General features: G+C 44.2%; 1 protein-coding gene across 2 annotated transcripts in view; it reads left to right on the top strand.

Moving 5' to 3' along the window:
* Positions 1-18,674, top strand: part of ATCAY (ATCAY kinesin light chain interacting caytaxin) — a 458,353-nt gene that overhangs the window by 46,880 nt on the left and 392,799 nt on the right. The gene's annotated exons all lie outside the window — the stretch shown is intronic.

Below are 18,674 nucleotides of genomic sequence, written 5' to 3'. Positions count from 1 at the left end.
ACACCTTTTCAGCGTTGAGGGCAACCAACACCGGGTTGCCATCTTTTTCGTTGGCAGCCTCTATCAGAAGGAACATTTTACGCAATGTGTCAGCCCCCTGCCTGCCCCGGATAAAACCCACCTGGTCGGAGTGCACTTATCCAGGCCTGACCCTCTCCATTCTCGTGGCGAGCACCCTGGTGAAAATCTTGGCATCCACATTAAGGAGGGATATGGGGCGATATGACTTACAGCACTTAGGGTATCTCCCTGCTTTCCGGATGACCATTATTAAGACTCTAGCAAAGGACGGAGGTGACCTTTCTGTGGCCAGGATGTTGTTGAACAACTTTGCCATGTGCCAAGCTAGGCATCCCAAGAACATTTTGTAGAACCCTGCCGCGTAACCATCATCCCCCGAAGCCTTCCCCACCTTCAACCCTCGAATCACCAACAATACCTCCTTCTGAGTGATCGGCAGTTCCAGATTTTCTCTCTCGTTCTCACGTGAGACCGGCGGGGGACACCCCTCAGGTATCGCTCCAAGGCTTCCTCCTCAGCAACCCTTTCTTCCCCATACAACTGCTCATAGAACATGGCAAACTTCTGAACGACTTCCCCCCGTGCCGGAGCAAAGCAAGCCCCCCACATCTTCCATGGAGGTTACCCAGCGGTCTGCTCTCTGCCCTCGCAGCCTCAACACCAGCAGGGCGTCTGCTTTGTCCCCCTTCTCAAAGTATCGCTATCTGAGGAACTGTAAGCCCAACACCACCTTTCTTATCTCCAATTCCTTTAGCGCCCATCGTTTTTCCCTAGCTAGTTGCAGTTTAGCACCATCGACTTCTCCTCCGTCCAGCGCCCATGCCTCCAGGCCCCGATTGTTGCTCCTTGGCCTCTCGGTCTGGAGGGTCCTAATCCTCTTCTGGGCTACACCCTCTCTTATCAGGAGGCCTCTCCAGATGGCCTTGGCAGCATCTCAAACCGTTCTGAGTTCTACCTCCCCACTATCATTGAGGCTAAAATATTCCTCTATCACTGCCCTCATCTCCCCGGCAAATACCCGTCTTTTAGCAGCATATCGTTGCAGTGCCATAGGGAATCCCTTGATCTAAGGCCCACCATAGAGATATCCAGGCCCACCATGTCGTGGTCTGACCAACTAATGAGGGTAAGTTCACGGTCCAAAACCCTCCGCCCATATTGCTGTTGCGTGAACCAGTAGTCAATCCGTGTTCTGAACCCATGGACTGGGGAGAAAAAGGTATAACCCCTGTCTGTCGGGTGACATTCCCTCCACACATCCACAAGGCCCTGTTGTGTCATGTAACCCAGGAAGCCCCCTACCTCCTGTGGGCTTCAGCCTCCCCGTTGGCTGTTGCTTCCACTGTGATCCATGTGCCGGTCTGCCCACATATTGAAGTCACTCCCAGCAACAGTAGGCCGACTATCTGGCTAAGTATTTCCCCCATCGCTTACCAGAGGAACTGGAGCTGTCCTAGGTTCGGGCAGTATACTGTGACCAGTGTCACGTGAACTCTCTTCAAGGTGCCAGAGACAATCAGGGCCCTACCATCCACTTTTTGCCACACCTGGGTTCCCCTAGACATATCCTCCGGCGGAAGAGGATGACAACTCCACCCTTCTTGGTTGGTCCCGATGCCTAGAACACCTGGCCAATCTGAGCCCGTGGAATGCGCCTCTCCTCCCCCAGCACCAGCCATGTCTCTTGCACCACCAGTACATCCAACCCCCTGTTGTGGAATTCTCTACCCATCAGGGATCGCTTGGTGGGTGAGTTCAGGCCCTTAACATTCAAAGTCTCTAGCTTGAGTGCTTCGGCCTGGCCCGCTCTGTCAGTGTGCACCATTTAGAACCCACAACTTGTCTCCGACCCTCTCTCATAAAGTAAGCAAAGAAACTCAAATGACTCAACTGACCCAACTTTCCCCCAACCATCCCGAAACCGTGCCCAGCCCTGCCACCCCTCCTCCCCACCACCACGAGACTCCAACTTCACACTGGAGATGCCCACCATCTAACTGGCTACCAAGGTCGACCTATGCCTCCCCTGCCACCTCACTTAATCCTGCTGTTCGTCCTCCTCTGTTCCATCCACAGAGTTTTGGCCCTCAACCCTTTGGGCAATACCCATCTATCCATAATACTGCGCCGCCTCTGTCCTGTTGCTGTTCACTTAACCGAGGCGGTGTGTTGAGCTTCTTGAACTTCCTTCCCACTGGCATTCTCTTCTTTGTTTTAAAGCAGTTTAGCTGACCCCCGTCGGGGGGGAGTCTCCTCACCATCTTCCGCTGTTTCGGCAGCCTCTGCCTCTTCCTTCAGTATTTGTAATACCTTTTGTGATCCCTGGCCATTGGTGACCCGATAGTCTGTCTCCACCCTCTCAAACACCAATGGAAATGGGAATGACCAGTAATATCTAGTTGCCTTCTCTGTGAGCCACTGTGTGAGGGGATGACGGTCTTGATGTGGGGACAGGGTGAGCCCCGACAAGTCCTGGTAGACCTTCACCTCGTCACCTTCGAACTGGACGCTTCCCAGACACTTAGCTTTCTCAAGTACCTCCATCTTCTCGCTGTATCTGAGAAATCAGACCACAATTGACCTTGGGCCTCCCCCTGCTCCCTCTACCTCTGTGCGCTCTCTCTGGCTGGACTTCTTTCCCACCATCCGTGAGGAAGAGGGCATTGATGAGGCCTTGCACCTTTCTGCACACGTCGGCAGCTATCTCCACCTTTTGCTCTCGCATTCCCAGGATTCTTATGTTGTTCCTGCAGTCCCTGTTTTTGAGCTCATCCAGTTTCAACAGGGGTTCCTCCTCCCCGGTCTCTAGGTCAGTGAGTTGAGCTTCATATTTCATGTCCCTTAGTCCTACCTGCAGGTGGTTGTTCTCCATCCCCTCCATTCTGTCCTCCAGTATGTCCAACCTACCCTTCAAGTCACAGATCGAAGCCTAGATGTTGTTCCGGATGGCCTTAATTTCATGAAATATCTCCTTGAGGTCATCCTTAGTGAGGGAGGTGGTGGCCGACCCCTCCAACACGGCACCTTTCCCACTCTGCGCCCCTTTGTTATCTATTGATGACACTCTCACGTAGCTCTGCAGGGATTTGAGGCCCGGAGCCTCTCGCTTCGCTGCGTTGGCCAGGGCCACAACTGCGTCCCACACAAGCCCTTTAACCAGCTCAAAACCCCTCTGTATGTTGTCGTGTGGGCTCTCTGTGTGGGCCCCGCTCAAGTGGCCGCACTGTCCGATCACAGCTCTCCTCCAATGATGCACTCCCTTATAAGCTCATCAGGCAGTATCAACATGGCAGTATGCCCTCTCTCACCCGGGGGACCACTCTGCAGCGTAATTGTTAGGTGGGTCACCAGTATCTCCCCCAGTCAGGAATCAATTGCTTCGTCCAGCTGGGACCCACCTGAGGCTCGGGGGGCAGCGATGCAAGCTCTCTAGGCAAGGGCGGGTACTTTTCCCAAGTCCTTGTGTCTGTGCAACCTGTGGTGTGGTTGCTTGGTGCAAGCCCCCGGGGCGGGGACTCCCCATTTCAGGTTTCCTGCTGTCTCCCCGGGCCCACTTGGCCAGCTGGATGGGCTGTCCCCGGCCTCTGTGGCCCTTGCACACCCCACTGTCCCTTGGGTTTAGACCAAGGGCACCCCAGGCCTTACTGCCTTCTCTGCTCGTTGCTTGCCACCTGTAGAGGTCCCTGCAAGCCTCCCACTATTCGGGCCTCCCACTGCGTGTATAGTGGTCCCTCAGGCTTATCCAAGCTTTGACCATTTGTTTGTCACAGAAAAACTACAACCAGCAAATTTATTGAATTTACAAATGCTTGTTATTTCATACTGTTTACACGTGTGATTGTAGTAATTGAAGGTATAACTGCAAACGCCAAAACGGCTTTGTCAGTGCTTGTTAGTTCACATTTTTACACAAGCGGTTGGTTGTAGTACTTGAAGGTATGATCATTTGTTTGGCAATTAACAGCTATGTGCAGAATAGTTGGCTTTTTCCAATTCTTGTTATTTCATACATATTTATCTGAGTGATTGCTCATAGTAATTGTATTTGCAATTGTACTTCATAGTAAAGGGTACATTGTGAAATGAACCTGGTTGTCCCATACATTTTAAGGTGTCTCATATATATTGTATTACAAAAGTGATTCCTTGTAGTAATTATATTGGAAATTGTATATGGTGAATAGAATGTTACTGTTTCATATGTTTGAAAGTGTCTCATATATTTTGTACATTTTTACACTGCCCAATTAATAACATAGATACATTAGTATTTTTTTTTATAAATGTCATATCTCATGCTTGACCTCTGCCAACTTCACATTTCTATCACCATAAACGACTGGAAAGTAAAATTTGTGGAAATTGAAGCTAACAAATTTGGAAAAACGCATTCTGAAAATCAATTTTCCCTATCAGGATCCCCATTCCAAGAAAGTGACAAATTACTTTTTTCAACTTCCACTTCCTATAACCTTTGAACCCTACATTGATTCTTCCGAAATGTGGTCTGTGTCATCATATTGGCTGAAAACAGGTGCTTGCCAGATTTGTGAAGTTACTTCCACAGGTTCAAAGGTTATAGAGGAAACTATTTTTTAATTTTACTTCGTAACCTTCGATGCAACTAGTGTTGGTCTATAGTGTATACATTTACAGAGACGTATATGACATCAGTAAAAAAAAATTGTCAAGCAGTTATGAAAACTCTCTACTGCTGCAAAACACAATTGATTAAAATCTGCTATTTCAACCCACCTACTGACTACCATACTGACTACCTTAAACGAAGAATACCATCTATGGGCCTCATTACAAGTTTGCCAGTCCGGAAAAAAGGGTGCCGGTAAGCTCACCGGCACCCTTGTTTCTGGACCAGTAAACTACGAGTTAGGCTGGGGCCGCAGGTCGACACTGCCGGGCGCAGCGGCCACGGTAGGCAGCCTCTTCACAGAAGTTCCGGCACCGTTCGCAACAGTGCCAGCGCTTGCGAGTCCCCACTCCCATATGGGACTCTATGGGAATGGGGACTAACATTTTACTGGCGTCTGACTTCCCGGGCCGCCGGACTTGTAATGTCCTGGTGACAACGGGAAGTCAGGCGCCGGTAAAATGTTATGAGTCCGGCGGCAACCCGCCGGGAGCACCAACAGGGTTTCCGCCGGACTCGTAATGAGGCCCATTGTTTTTTTCTACAGACACGCAAATATGTTTAAATGGTATTTAACATCCAGCATTCATACATATTTCTTAGATTGCGAGTTTTGGCTTTTGCACAGGTCACCTTATTTACAAAGGTGATATGCACATTTTTGGTGCAATGGATTGCTGTTCACCACCACACATTGTGCACTCACAAGCCCCTTGCCAAAATTAGTGTTAGGACATGACCCCGACACTAATGTGATCCTATGGTCCAAAAGTCCCTATAGTACATTGCGAATTGCCATGCGTTAGTTCCAAATAGCTGTATGGGAATCCTTTTGTTTTCTGTACCGTTCAAAGCGCATTTTGATTGTGACTTAGAGGTAGAAACTGCACCTTGTATGTCCTGCTTTGCATGATTACGCACAGGGGTACGGGTATGTGAATGCCCACAGCCGAACTCCTTTGTGTATCATTGGGCACAACTTGCAACAAAAGAGTTCTGAGAACCGGGCCCAATTTACTTAAATTAGCTTCAGGCCTTACTATAGAACAAACTGAGAAGTGTCACATTGCTGAATATCTCCTCGCAGCACACCCTCCCTGCGGTTGAACTGTTAAGCAATGCTGTTTCTCGGCTGCCTGCACTTGAAACAACAGTGAACAGAATTCTCAGCACATTTCGGAGTGGGACTTACCCAACACACATAACCTGCTTTCTTGATGAGAACATGAGGCTTGAAAACGTTTTAACGAGAGGAACACTAGGCCATAAGGTGAATATAGCTGAGCACTGGCGTGCACCCCTAACCCACCTTCTTAAACTGAGAAGGCACTGAACGCTGTTAACTCACAGCCTTGCTCACACATGTTCCCTGCAACTATCTAATTGCTAGGTTCCTCAGTGATTTTTATATTTCAAAAGTCTTTTAGTAATGTAACGAACTGTAATGTACCTCAGTCTTGTACAGCATGTCTTTCTTAATTTTGGTGGCCTCTTGGCACTCGGATAGGCAAGAGTGGGAGGGTTAGAGTGAGCACAGGGAAAGGCAAGCTGTGAATCTTAAGCTTTGCTACATGCGGTACGAAGTACCTGCTGCTTGTGTACCAGTAGGATGGGTAGGTGTGGGGTGTAACATGGTGGGATGAAAGAACGGATGAAGACTGGTGACTACATTGTTGGTGCTCTTTGAGTGGGAAGCTGGCTGATGTATGGAGTGTAAGGCCCAGAAGGGAGCGTGACAATGGTGAATTTGTTAGTGCGTGAGAAAGGTTGGCTGTTCAACTCCTTGTTGGAGACACTGTAAAGTTCTGCGGATCACACGTTCCTCCGTGCATCCTTGCAGATGCTGCAAATTGCTCTATTGTAGGTAGTGTTACTTTAACAACGTCTTCTGGGTGCTGCAGTGGCAAGTGGGTTTAGATCTGTGGAAAGTGCATTAAATTTGCATGGTATTTACGGCACTGGGATTCTGGGAGGAGCGGGAAATCCACTAGTGCATCAATAGATGAGATGCTCTGGAAAAAGGAAAGGTCTTCAGAGTTTTCCTGAGTTGTAAGTGGCTCTCGATCAGTTGAAGAGGGTTATGGTGATTGCTCCAGGGTTTGTCTCCAAGGACCAAGACACACCAGCCTCCTCTCTTAGATTTCTTGAAAGGAGGAATAGATAAACATTTATTTGAGGAGGGGTGGAGAATATAAGTGGGTAAGTCTTCTTTTTTTTCTAAAAAATGCAAATTCTCTGCATTGGGTTGTGTGATGTGAATTGAACTCTTTCCTGAATTGGCAACCAATATAGTGTGACAAGAGCCAGAGCGATACGCTCATTCCATCTCACCCATATTATTAAACGGACAGCAGCATTCTGGAAACACTCTAGCCTCCCAAGGACGCCTTTCAGAGTCCCAAGGTAGACCATGTTGGCATATTGCACCTTGGACATGATCAGAGCCAGGGCTGCTTGCAACCGATGTGGAAAATTCAAGAAAGGAAATATCCTTGTTGGAATACCCAGGGAGTTCAATCCTGATTATGTCACTGCCGCAATCTCAATTTGATCCTCAAATTCCACACCTTTGATGCTGGCTGTGTACAATGGCCCAACTCATTTGGCTGGAGTCCAGCTGGCCAAGGAGGGGTTGATATTCCGCCCCTTAAAATCATCATTTCGGTTTTGATTGTGTTTATTATTGACCATCCAGTCGTAGATTCGAAGGAGACAGTAGAATTGAGTGGCTAACTCCATGCTGGTGGGGTGGGTACCATTGGTAATAGTTGTATAACAGCATGGCAAAAGAAGTCAATAGATTTATCAGCAGTTGAATATATATATTGAACAGCTGGGGAAATAGCGAAGATCCCATCGATACTATACAATAATTTTCCTTAATGACTTATATGTTGGGAGGAATTAAAATTGCCTAATCTGTGTCCTTAAGGAAAACACGTGTCCACTTTCTATAGGTGAAGGTGTGCATAGTGTATTGTTTCTAGCCCAGTAGAGAAGGGTTTACCTAGGCATTCATACTTGTTTTTCCCCATTTCATAGCTCAGTTCTTGGTTTCAGTGAGGGGCCTTGAGGGAGGGGGAGAACTGATTAATTTTCCATTAACCAGTGGTTTGGATGTCTAAGATGGGTTGTTTTTCAAGGTGTACTGTGGTGTGTCCTGTTACTGGACCTGTTGAATAATAAGTCTTGCTAATTGTATAAGCGCCTAATAAGTGACCAATAAATAAAATATATAAGCTGTACCAATGTGTACCCTGTCTATTTATTCTGGTTTTACAAATGTCTGGAGCTTCTGATTTCACTGACAGGTGGGGTGGACATCTGGTTCGTGTCGGTGATGCAGGGTGCACATCCAAGTGGATAGGTGTAGGCATATGGTGGTGGGTGTGCATTGTTGCCTTACCAGTTGAGATTTCCAGACCCTTTTGATGGGCTGTCTGGGCTTACATATGTAATCTAGTATATGCAGTGATGTATGCTATATTTCACAAGATCGGTTGATGCTGGTGGGGCCTGTCCGAGCTTTCAATCAGTCTGGGCTTCCCATTGGGTTGCCGTCATGGTATAGTCTTGCTTAAGGTTTGGAGACGAGCCAGGTTGTCATCACTTTCTGAGAGTTCAAGTACTCTTCCTGTAGGCAACATTGTCTGTGCATGGTGTTCCACAGCTAAATGGCAAACCTAAAACACTGAACAGAGAACCTAGGTATATTGAATAGAGAGGAAACCCCTACACAATAAACTATAAATACAACAAAAACCCCTCTACAATAAACTTCAACAAGTGGTGTTTTCTTTAAAAAATGTTTCTGGTTTCTTTAATGAAAAATGTATAAAACATTTCTAATCAAACCCCAGATCATCAATGGGGCTATAACCTATTCTGAATATTCGAACACAGTCATGTAGTAGCTTCCTCTTGTGTCCGCTCTCCAATAATCTTGCTCAAACCACTTCTTATTGCATCCCCATGGCCATCTCCACACATACACTCACATCCACACTAATTCGTTAATGCTCAAACACGTTTTAGTCATTCCATTTATACACTATATCTTCCTTTCTTATCCAGCACCATTGTACCCTGCAACATTTCACATTTCATATGGAACACAATGGCTTCTTATTCCCTTACATCTTATAGACAAACGCCATCCGTGTAAGAGTAAATAGCGATCTTTTAGTAACCTTTCATACAACACTCTAGACAAGAGTTCTTATTACTGCTATACTAGCAACTCATACTCACATAGTGTATTGATCCATACTTCATAACTCTGCCAAATACTCTTGTTGGGTTTCCAATTCATTTCTTCAATCCAATAATTTCCTCGTTCCCTTCTCTTAATCATATGCTCTAAATGCAAACGAGAGACAGAATATGCAGTTATTCCCCTCACTTAATCTCCTAAACGTACCTCCCAGTGTTTCAGTTTGTGTCTCAGTATGGTTCACTATGTGACTCTGCTTGCTTTGCGCATACTACGAGAACCCCTATTACGTCCTGCTATAACCTCATAACGTTACTGAACGTCACCCATTTCTTTCATCAAATTTGCACACACTGGTCCGAACATCGGATATAATTGGTGGCTCCCATCCTCGTCCCAGTGCTTGAATTGATTCTCTTTATTCAGCTTCCATACCATGTCATGAATTGCAGGCACCCTACAATCTAGGAGATTATGTCTACAATTTACTACTGTTCATTATTTCAAATTCTGGCAGTTGAAATCTACAAGTAGCCTAATGTTCTTTCAGGTTTACACTTAAACTGAATCCCCAGAGATCGTATCTGGATCTCATGACACTCATGGGTTCGTCTTCCTCACAGTGTTTGTATTATGGGTATATTAAGTCGACCCATCCAGCTTATTAAAGCCTGTGCCACTCAATTTGTTTGTTCAAATCTCGCACAAAAGTTGTTGTCACAAGAGCTTGCAGGTAGAGATGTGCCCACAAAGCCAAAGGGAGAAAAGTACACAAGATGCATGAGTACAAGGATTCCTGCAGACAAAAAAGGATAGGCAACAGAGGCAGTGAACAGAAAGGGGCAGGGAGTACAAGAAAAACAACACGGTAGGTTCCCTCTTGGGGTGTACGCAAAATGGGGGAAGAGTTTCCCACAGAACCAGGGAAACTCCAGTCTTCTGAGCAGGTTACTATTACAGGGCCCCACTCTGAATGATCATGGAAACGAGCAACAGCACAGTGGATGTCTGTGTCTGGGCCCTAAACAAGGTAATAGTACTCACAAGACTGAAGCCTGTACGGGTCCAGTGGGAACTGAACAATGACTCCTCCTGAAACAAGAATCAGCACACCATTAACAATGACACAAGGTACAATACTGAAACGCGACAAAGGAAAGGGCCAGAGATTGCTTGCCGGAAACCGAGCAGCCAAACTCTGAACAAAGGAATTACACAAGGCACAAGTGAAGACAAGAACTGTAACAGAAATATCAAGGGGAAAAAGGAAGTCAAAGTGAGCAAGGTTCAGGACAGCGAACCGGAAGAAAGAAGAAAAGCAAGAAAACTAGAATCAAAGTACAGGGGTAAGGAGACTGGAAACTGCAGACTGGTAACAAGGAACATTAACTCTGGACTGGAATAACAAGAGTAGGACTGCAGAGAGAAAACAAGGAAACTGTAGCTCTGAAGTGGGATAACAAGGGCAGGACTGAAGACTGATAACAAGGATGTTGTAAAGTGACCTCGAGGCTTCTTATGGTTACTTCTAAGAGGTTTATTACAAGTTCTTAAGTTACAGTTACGTAGGATATGAGGACAAGTAAACACTGGCAACCATCACCCAGGCAGGAGAGCACTAACTGCCTGAGTGTGGAACCTTCATGTAAACATTCTCACATTCACAAATCAACATTCCACATGACACAGACAGGCACTACATAACAAAGGAAACGGGAGCTCTGAAGTGGGATAACATGGTCAGGACGGAAGACTGATAACAAGGGAACTGTAGCTATGAAGTGGGATAACAAGGACAGGATTGAAGACTCAAGGAAGCTAAAGACAGGTAACAAGGCCAATAGGCACAGCACAAGGAACTGCACGCCGGGAACAAGATAATTAGTGTTACAGAGCAAGGGGCTGCAGATAGACAACATAGGACTGCACAGAGGTGCAGGGCAAAAAAGGCAGGGGTGTGAAGGCAGAGTAACAGGGCTGCAAGTCAGGAAGCACATGGCTCTGGAACATGAGCAGTTCTGGAAACAACAGGACACAGCAGAAATGCAAGGATCAAGGCAACAAAGAGCTGGAAGCGAGGTTAATGCAAGAGACCTGTGCTTCTGCAGTCAACCTGCTTAAATACTGACCTGGCATGTGCTGAAGCAGGCTAATTATTAGCACCCGGAGCAGCGCACCTGAAAATAATTGGCCTCCTCCCTCTCTGTTCCTGGGAAAGTGAAAGCTGCACTGATCTCTAAGGTTTGTGAAATTAAATAAGAAAATTCCAAAGTCTTGTAAACGGAAAGTAAAGACACAAATATGAATAGCTATTGTCCAGGGAGTATTATGGGGATGAATGAGTCCCATATAGTCCACAATGGGTGCTAATTGGTGCGCAAGTGGCACAGTGGTGACAGTTATGGACAACATGATAATTCACAGAGAGGTAGATTCAGAAACAAGAGAGGGAGCAACAGACTGGAAAGAGAGAGAAGATGGAATAATGAACAACATGTAAGAGAGAGATCACAGGGAATACTGGGAATACCATCCCACAATCACACAGAGCGAGAGAGCCTTGTATTTATTTATTTATTTATTTATTACATTTGTAGAGCACACTGCAGCCCATAGACATCGAGGCCCTGTTACATGAAGGTGTGTGCAAGCAAGATTATGTAAACATAGAGAACATAGCTACTTAGTTACAGAGATAGAGAGCAGAGGGTGGTTACATATGACGTTCGTATGCCTGAAGAGATCATGGCAGGAGGGTTTAAACAAACAGCCTGGTTTTTAAAGCTTTACGGAAGGCTAAGTGAGAGTCAATCCCCCTGAGGTGCATGGGTAGGGAGTTCCAGTGTGAAGCTGCTAGAGCTGGGAAACTCGAACCACCTGCACGTACTCTGCAGGTCTTGGGTGTAATAATCAGGTTGGTGTAGGCAGATCTAGAGGGCCTGGCAGAGGTGGGTCGTGAAATCTTCTGGGCAAGGTAAGGGGGAGCAAGGTCGTGGAGGCCTTTATGGGTGAGGGAGAGTATTTTAAAGGTGATCCTCTGCCTAATGGGCAACCAGTGGAACTGCCTTCTGAGGTCAGAGATGTGGTCTTTCCTGGAGAAACCTGTGGCGGTCCTGAGGGCGTTGTTCTGGGCAAGTTGGAGCTTAGCAATGTTTTTGCCGGAGGATCCACCAAGGAGCGCATTGCAGTAGTCCAGCCTGGATCCTATCATGGCCCTAGCAATAGTGAGGCCATTTTGAGAAGAGATGAAGGGTCTTGCTATGTAAATGAGTTTGGAGTAGTATGCAGATGAGGAGGCAATGGCATTAACATGCCTGTCCATGGTGAGGTTGGAGTCAAGGTAGACTCCTAGAGTCTTGACAGTTTGGGATACCGCAATCGGTATGTTGTTGATGATAAAGGATGAGTATTGCTGGTCGAGGTTGCCTAGAATTTTTGGTGACCCGATGAGTAGAAACTCGGTCTTCTCGCTGTTAAGACATAGCCAATTGTCTGCCATCCAGACTTGGATGGAGGCGTAGATGGAATTGAGGGTGTTCTTGTCCAACTCATAAGCACCTGTGAGCGGGATGATCACTTGGGTGTCATCCGCATAATTGGTGTATGAGATGCCCATGGCATCGAGGAGATTGAAGAGAGGCCAGGTAAACAGGTTGTAAAGGGTGGGCGCTATGCAGGAGCCCTCGGGCACCCCACATTTGATGTGACTGGGAGAGGCGCATGCTGAATCCAAGAAAACTTTCATGGCCCTTTCCTGTAGGAAGGAGGTGATCCATGCGCACGCTTTTGGGGAGAGGTTAGCTGCTATAGATAGATGGCGGCATAGAGTGTTGTGATCGACGAGGTTGAATGCCGCAGATAGATCGAGGAGGAGCAGGAGCGCTGGTTTGCCAGCGTCACAAATGTCGTCCATTTGATTTTTTAGGTCAAGTAGAGCCGTTTCAGTTCCATGTCGAGATCTGAAACCAGACTGCTGGAGGCCCAGAAGGCGGTGCTCTTCGAGGAATTTTTGGACTTGTTGGTAGGCCGCTTTGTCCAGAATTATTAGTAGAAAGGGGATGGTGGTGATGGCCTGTAGTTTCCTGGTACTGATGGGTCAAGTGAGGAGCGGACGAACCCAGGCTTCCTTAAGATCAGAAGGAACATGTCCAGAGTGAAAGGATGCATTTATGAAGGCTGTGAGGAAGGGGGCAAGGGTAGGGCCACAGTCTTTGACTAACTGTGCAGGGCAAGCGTCACCTTTACAGTTAGATGGTTTGATGGTTTTTAGGAGCGTGATGACTTCAGATTCGGTGATGTCCTTGAAGTCAAAAGGTGGGCAGGAGTGGGTTTTGGTCTCTTTGTTGGTGTTGATATTCTGGTTGGCAATTAGGAGGGTCAGAGCTTTTTGGTGCGCCTGAATTTTGGTTTGCAAGGTGTTTAGTTTATTAAGCATGGCTGATTGGATGTCATTGCACCATTTTATATCTTTCAAGATGGTGGATGGTGGGGTGGATGAAGTTTCAAGTTCCCTTGCAGTGAACGTATTACAGTATACTTTGACACAAGAAGGACTGAATCTGTTAGAGAAAGATTTAGGTTTTCTAACTACTAATAAACATGATGCTTATCTTTTTGGGCAAGAATGTAATGATTTGATGCAAACAAATTAATTTGAGACAATTCTTTAATGACAAAGAACAAGTTACCCCGGTCAATGAGTTAGGACTACAGAATCGTTCAGTGTTTTTTCCACCTACACACATCACAGTGCGGAAGCTGAAGTCTTTGATAACAGGGTACTCATGGAAATCACTAAATTAGAAAACATATCGAATACCCTGAACTTGAGGGTGTATTACAATACAAGCAAGATGGAAAGAGTAGTAATCTCAAAATGGGCTCAAAATGAACACATAGTAATCAGAAAAGTGGACAAGGGTGGTGCCATTGTGATTCTAGATAGGAGCAAATACATTCAAGAGTGCTAGCGCCAGTTGAATGATGGTATGAGTTACATAAAGTTATATTCTTACCCCACATAGAGACTACAAACATTGATCAGTACTAAAGTAGAGAAAGCTAGACAGAGGGATTGGATTTCGAAAAAGGAGGCAACATTTCTTATGAGAGGTAAACCACAATTTTACATTCTACCTAAAATCCATAAATCAATGTAAAACCCACTGGGACGACCAATAGTACCTGGTCTTAATTCGGTGTTGGAACCACGGTCTGAATTAATGTGTTCTTAAAACCACTAGTCAGGGAAATTAAGTCCTTTGTACAGGACACTACACAGGTGATCAAGTCAATAGAAGGACTTGAGTTCAATTCAAAACATTAGTTGTTAATCAGTTTAGATATATTTTTCTCCCTGTATATGACGATTCCTCAGGCAGCGACACTAGCAATGTTAGAAGAACTTCTCGATTTACATGAGAGGAACTCTATGACCCTCTAACTCTTTCATTCTGTACTTCACATTCAATAAGGTATTTCATAAACAAATCCACAGGACAGCAACGGGAGGTGCACTAGCTCCTAGTGTAGCTAACCTATACGTGGAACTACTTGAAGAAAATAACGTCTATACCTAACTAATCCCATATAAGGGAAACATTTGTTAATGGAGGCGATATATAGGTGATGTTTAATCATTTAGCTCCCTGCCAAAGGCCAAATACTGATTCCTAAACCAGACCCGGATTTACTCTTTCCATTATTGCCATCTAATTTGTTAAGGAGCCTGTTGCATTCCAATCTATAGTGTAGTGAATTTGAGATGCATAGTGATCATTTTCAAAGTCAGTTACACCAAATCCTCTTTTTCATACAGAGGTTTGAAGTATTTCAGGAACAATGCAAAGTACCTTCTTGGTCCATATTAAAATGATCAGTGTACTTTTTATGTACTTAAAGTAATGTGTGGGAGCTACATAAGCATAGCCTGAGACAAATATATAAACACCTGTAAATTTGATTATTTTACTAATCACTAATTGATCCATTAACATTGAAGGGAAACAATTACAAAAATCTACTTATCTTCTAATGGCTCTCTAACTTTACTAGTATGTTCCTGTTAAACATCTCTTTGTCAATGTGGCATTCAGTAATCTCCAGATATTGAATGGATTTAATGGCCATTGTTTCGTTGGTGGAAATTGGTCATCTCCGATTATAATTATGTAATGTAATGTAAAGTGGTCTTATATTGCGCTTTTCTGCCAATAATGTTGGCCTTGCTGCACATGGTTCTGTAAGAAAGGAGGGCAGGGTGTGTTAGTCGGGTAGCAGTAAGGCAGGTCGAAAGTACCCATTATATGCGGGCTGATATGAACATCTCAATGTTTGTGGTTGGCTAGACCGGGTTGATGAGCTATAGTTATTGGAAAGCTTAACACCAACTACTGATATTTTCATGTCAAATCTCTCCTCCTCCCTGTAAGAGGTTGACACCAGGACTCCAGGCAAGCACCTAAACTGAATGCCACACAGACAGAGGTCAATGTTGTAAGGGTGTCCGCAGATGTATGACCTCATGTGATCTGGCCTCGAGAGCTGAGGCCATGTTCATCACTGATCTAGAGCAAGAAAATAAACTGTAATCAATGTTGATTTATTGCTGTCATCACTAATCGCACAGGTCTCTAAACACTATTTCTATTAACTGGTTTAAAAAGTATTCGCAGAAAGTCCAAGCCTTTTTGACCTTGATAATGCACAAACTGATGCTCCATCTGCAGTATCTGCAGAACACCATAGTCTACTGATAAGTCTATGGTGAAGGGATTTAATTACCACTGCCTCTGTCTCATTACATTGGCAACCTTCCTAGCCATGGGTCAAATTCAAGTCTCTTTGTATCATGCATCTGCCATTTTATGGTGTATGCCTTAGGGTTACCTGCAATAAACTACATGCTATTCATTCCCTTCGTTCATCTTCCCTACTTCTAGTGCAGACCTCTAAGTTCAAGAGACAAAGGGTGGGAGGATCAAGATTTATTGTGTTTTAATTCACACTCTGGAACACCAAACCGCTCTGTTGCATGGAGGATCGTGTATTTGTAGGAGAGTGTTAAAGGACCTTTTAGTTATGCTGTAATCTAAGAATGTATGTCTGTCTTACATCTCTCCCGATTGTTATTTAGCACTAGCAAAAGTACCCGTTCTCCGAACGGGTTCTGTAGACAGACATGATAACACTCTTATTAATTGTTGAAAATGAATGATCCTGTAAGTCACTGTTCCACCTCACCCTGGCGTGGTGCAGTTGGATTGCGGTGCATTGCAGTGCCAGTATCTCAGAAATCATGCATCATAGGGCCTTGAAATGTGGTTTTCGAGGTCCCTATTGTTTCTCGTGTCGGGACCGGTTGAGTAACACATTTTTTTCCCTTCCCGGTGAACATGCTTTACGGCTACGATAGCATGCTCAACTCACAAATACCCACTGAAAAAATAATTTCACCTGATGTAGCAAACATTTGGAAACTTCTGGAATGCTACCTTCACCTCTCAGATCCATTCGCCTCTCATATATTTTTTGTTTCCCTTCCTGGTGAACATGGTTTACGACTTCCTCAGCAAGCCACAAAACAAATTTTGACTTTTGGTGAAATCCGGGGAAAGGGATGGGGTGTCCAGATGTAGCCAGTAATGTCCAGAGGGTCCTAACAGATAACTATGCAAAATTAGGTACAGATTGGTGAAGTAGCGTGGAATTGTATAAGAAACAATGCTTCGCTACGCCACAAACCCACAAACAAATTTTGACTTTTGCCGAAATCCAGGGAAAGGGATGGGGTGTCCAGATGTCATGTAGCCAATAATGTCCGGAGGTTCCTAACAGGTAATTATGCAAAATTAGGTGAAGATTGGTGAAACGGTGTGGAATTGTATAAGGAACAACATTTCACATCAAAAACCCACACATAACTTTTGAATTTTGTATATATAGATTTGGAAGCCACTTGTGACAGTGGCACGCTTGTCTCATACCTCATTGTGGCCACCAGCCATATGAATACACTTTGGATGTCCAACCATTGTTATCAGATTTTCAGACAACAAGATATACAAGTGTCTCTAGGAGTGCACACCTTTGTTTATAGATTATCAGAAAGTGTATAACGTGAATTCATGTAAGTGTATAGAAAGTTATACTAATTCTGGGTGTGGAGGGGAGTTACCACGGCCCTGGCGCAAGATCGACAACTATATGAAAAGAAGATAGAGACCTAAACATAAGGACCCTCGCTCCCCCTGCACACCTTCTAACTGACCTCAGTCAATTATTTAGACAAATATATTTATCTGTTTATTAATATAGTTCACAACATAACAGATAAAGTATATCAGAAATAAAATGTAATTACAGTAAATACAAATATATATATATTTTGAGCTCTATGTGTTTTGGCTAAAAAGCCTTCATCAGGAGTAAAACATTAGTTGTACAGAGTTTCAGTTTCTTCAAATCAGAAATCTATATTTAAATAAAATACATACAATAATGTCAATGTATCCCATATCTCAATTAACAGTAGATACTAGACCTCACATGTTTTGGTATAGTCATTCACCTGGAATTGGTGATCTAGTGGTACAGAGTACAGCTGGGCTGGTTACCAAACATTTAGAGGCAAAGAGCCCCTTGTTTGTATTCCCCAATCAATGGATAACTGTAGATTTAAGACAGATAATCAAAAATCAAGGACAACTGATGTATAATTGAATGTCCAGTAATCTTCTGAGTGGAAACTGTTCCTCTCAAATTAATGTCTAATGTTTGGACATTTGGGCAGGAGTTACCGATCTCTCCGAAGTCATCAAGGTTTTCAGTGTGATAGATAGCACACTTAATATTCCAAGATAATCGAGGATCAAGAACAAGTCTTGTGTAAGAGTAAAGATATTCTTATATATATAATAATCAGGATGCAAGTCAGGGATAGCCAATGAATTAATAATTGTATAGTATTTTACTTGCTGAAAACCATACCTTTCAATTTGGTCAGTAGTATTTGTAAATGAATAATCGTATTCCTGAAGTAATCAAGGTGCCCTTGATAGTCTGGTCGGTGGCACAGTAAATATACAGAAATCGTCTGAAAACAAGATCAAGGAGCGAATAACTTTCTTGTGGTCATATTTCTAAAGAGTTCTTAGATATCAGAAGTCTCAAAGATTTAAAAAAATCCCAAAATATAATTTTGTACATATGATCACGATATGTTATGTAAAACCGTGATGTCCATGTTCATAAATAGCATCCAGAACACCAAGCAATTATGTCAATCAGATTTGCAGAGAGCAGTTTAATCAATGTCCTGATTTCAAGCCCAAACCTGAACCTCTTTAGTGCCTCACATAGAAATGGCCACCTCACTGAACCTTACACTTTATCGGTATCAAACCTTGCAAATCCCAACGCCTCATCTTTATATTTCTATTTCTCCAATAGAGGCCTTAGTCTCTGGAGATGAATTGCCATATTTCTGGTTGGAAGAATTCTGCATTGATCTGGATATACCCCCTTTGCTATAATTAGTTGGAGCCTCCTAGCTTAGGACAGTGATGAGTATTTTAGTGTCAATATGAATAATAAGCAAATATGGTGTAATTTCTCTGCTTTTCCTGGCAAAAGAGGTATTTGTGTACTTAAATTTGTTTTCACAACCTGTGCAATGTTAAATCAGATACTAAACACTTAGGACCCTGGAGCAGTTCTTGTTCTTAACATCTTCTCTGATTGCAGCATAGAGTAGTAGTAGTAGTGGGAAAGCCTATTGGAGACATACCTCAA

The sequence above is a fragment of the Ambystoma mexicanum genome, chromosome 1p (assembly GCF_040938575.1).
Source record: "Ambystoma mexicanum isolate Mex_15411 chromosome 1p, UKY_AmexF1_1, whole genome shotgun sequence".
Taxonomy (NCBI): Eukaryota; Metazoa; Chordata; class Amphibia; order Caudata; family Ambystomatidae; genus Ambystoma; species Ambystoma mexicanum.
This window is presented reverse-complemented; position numbering and strand designations above follow the sequence as displayed.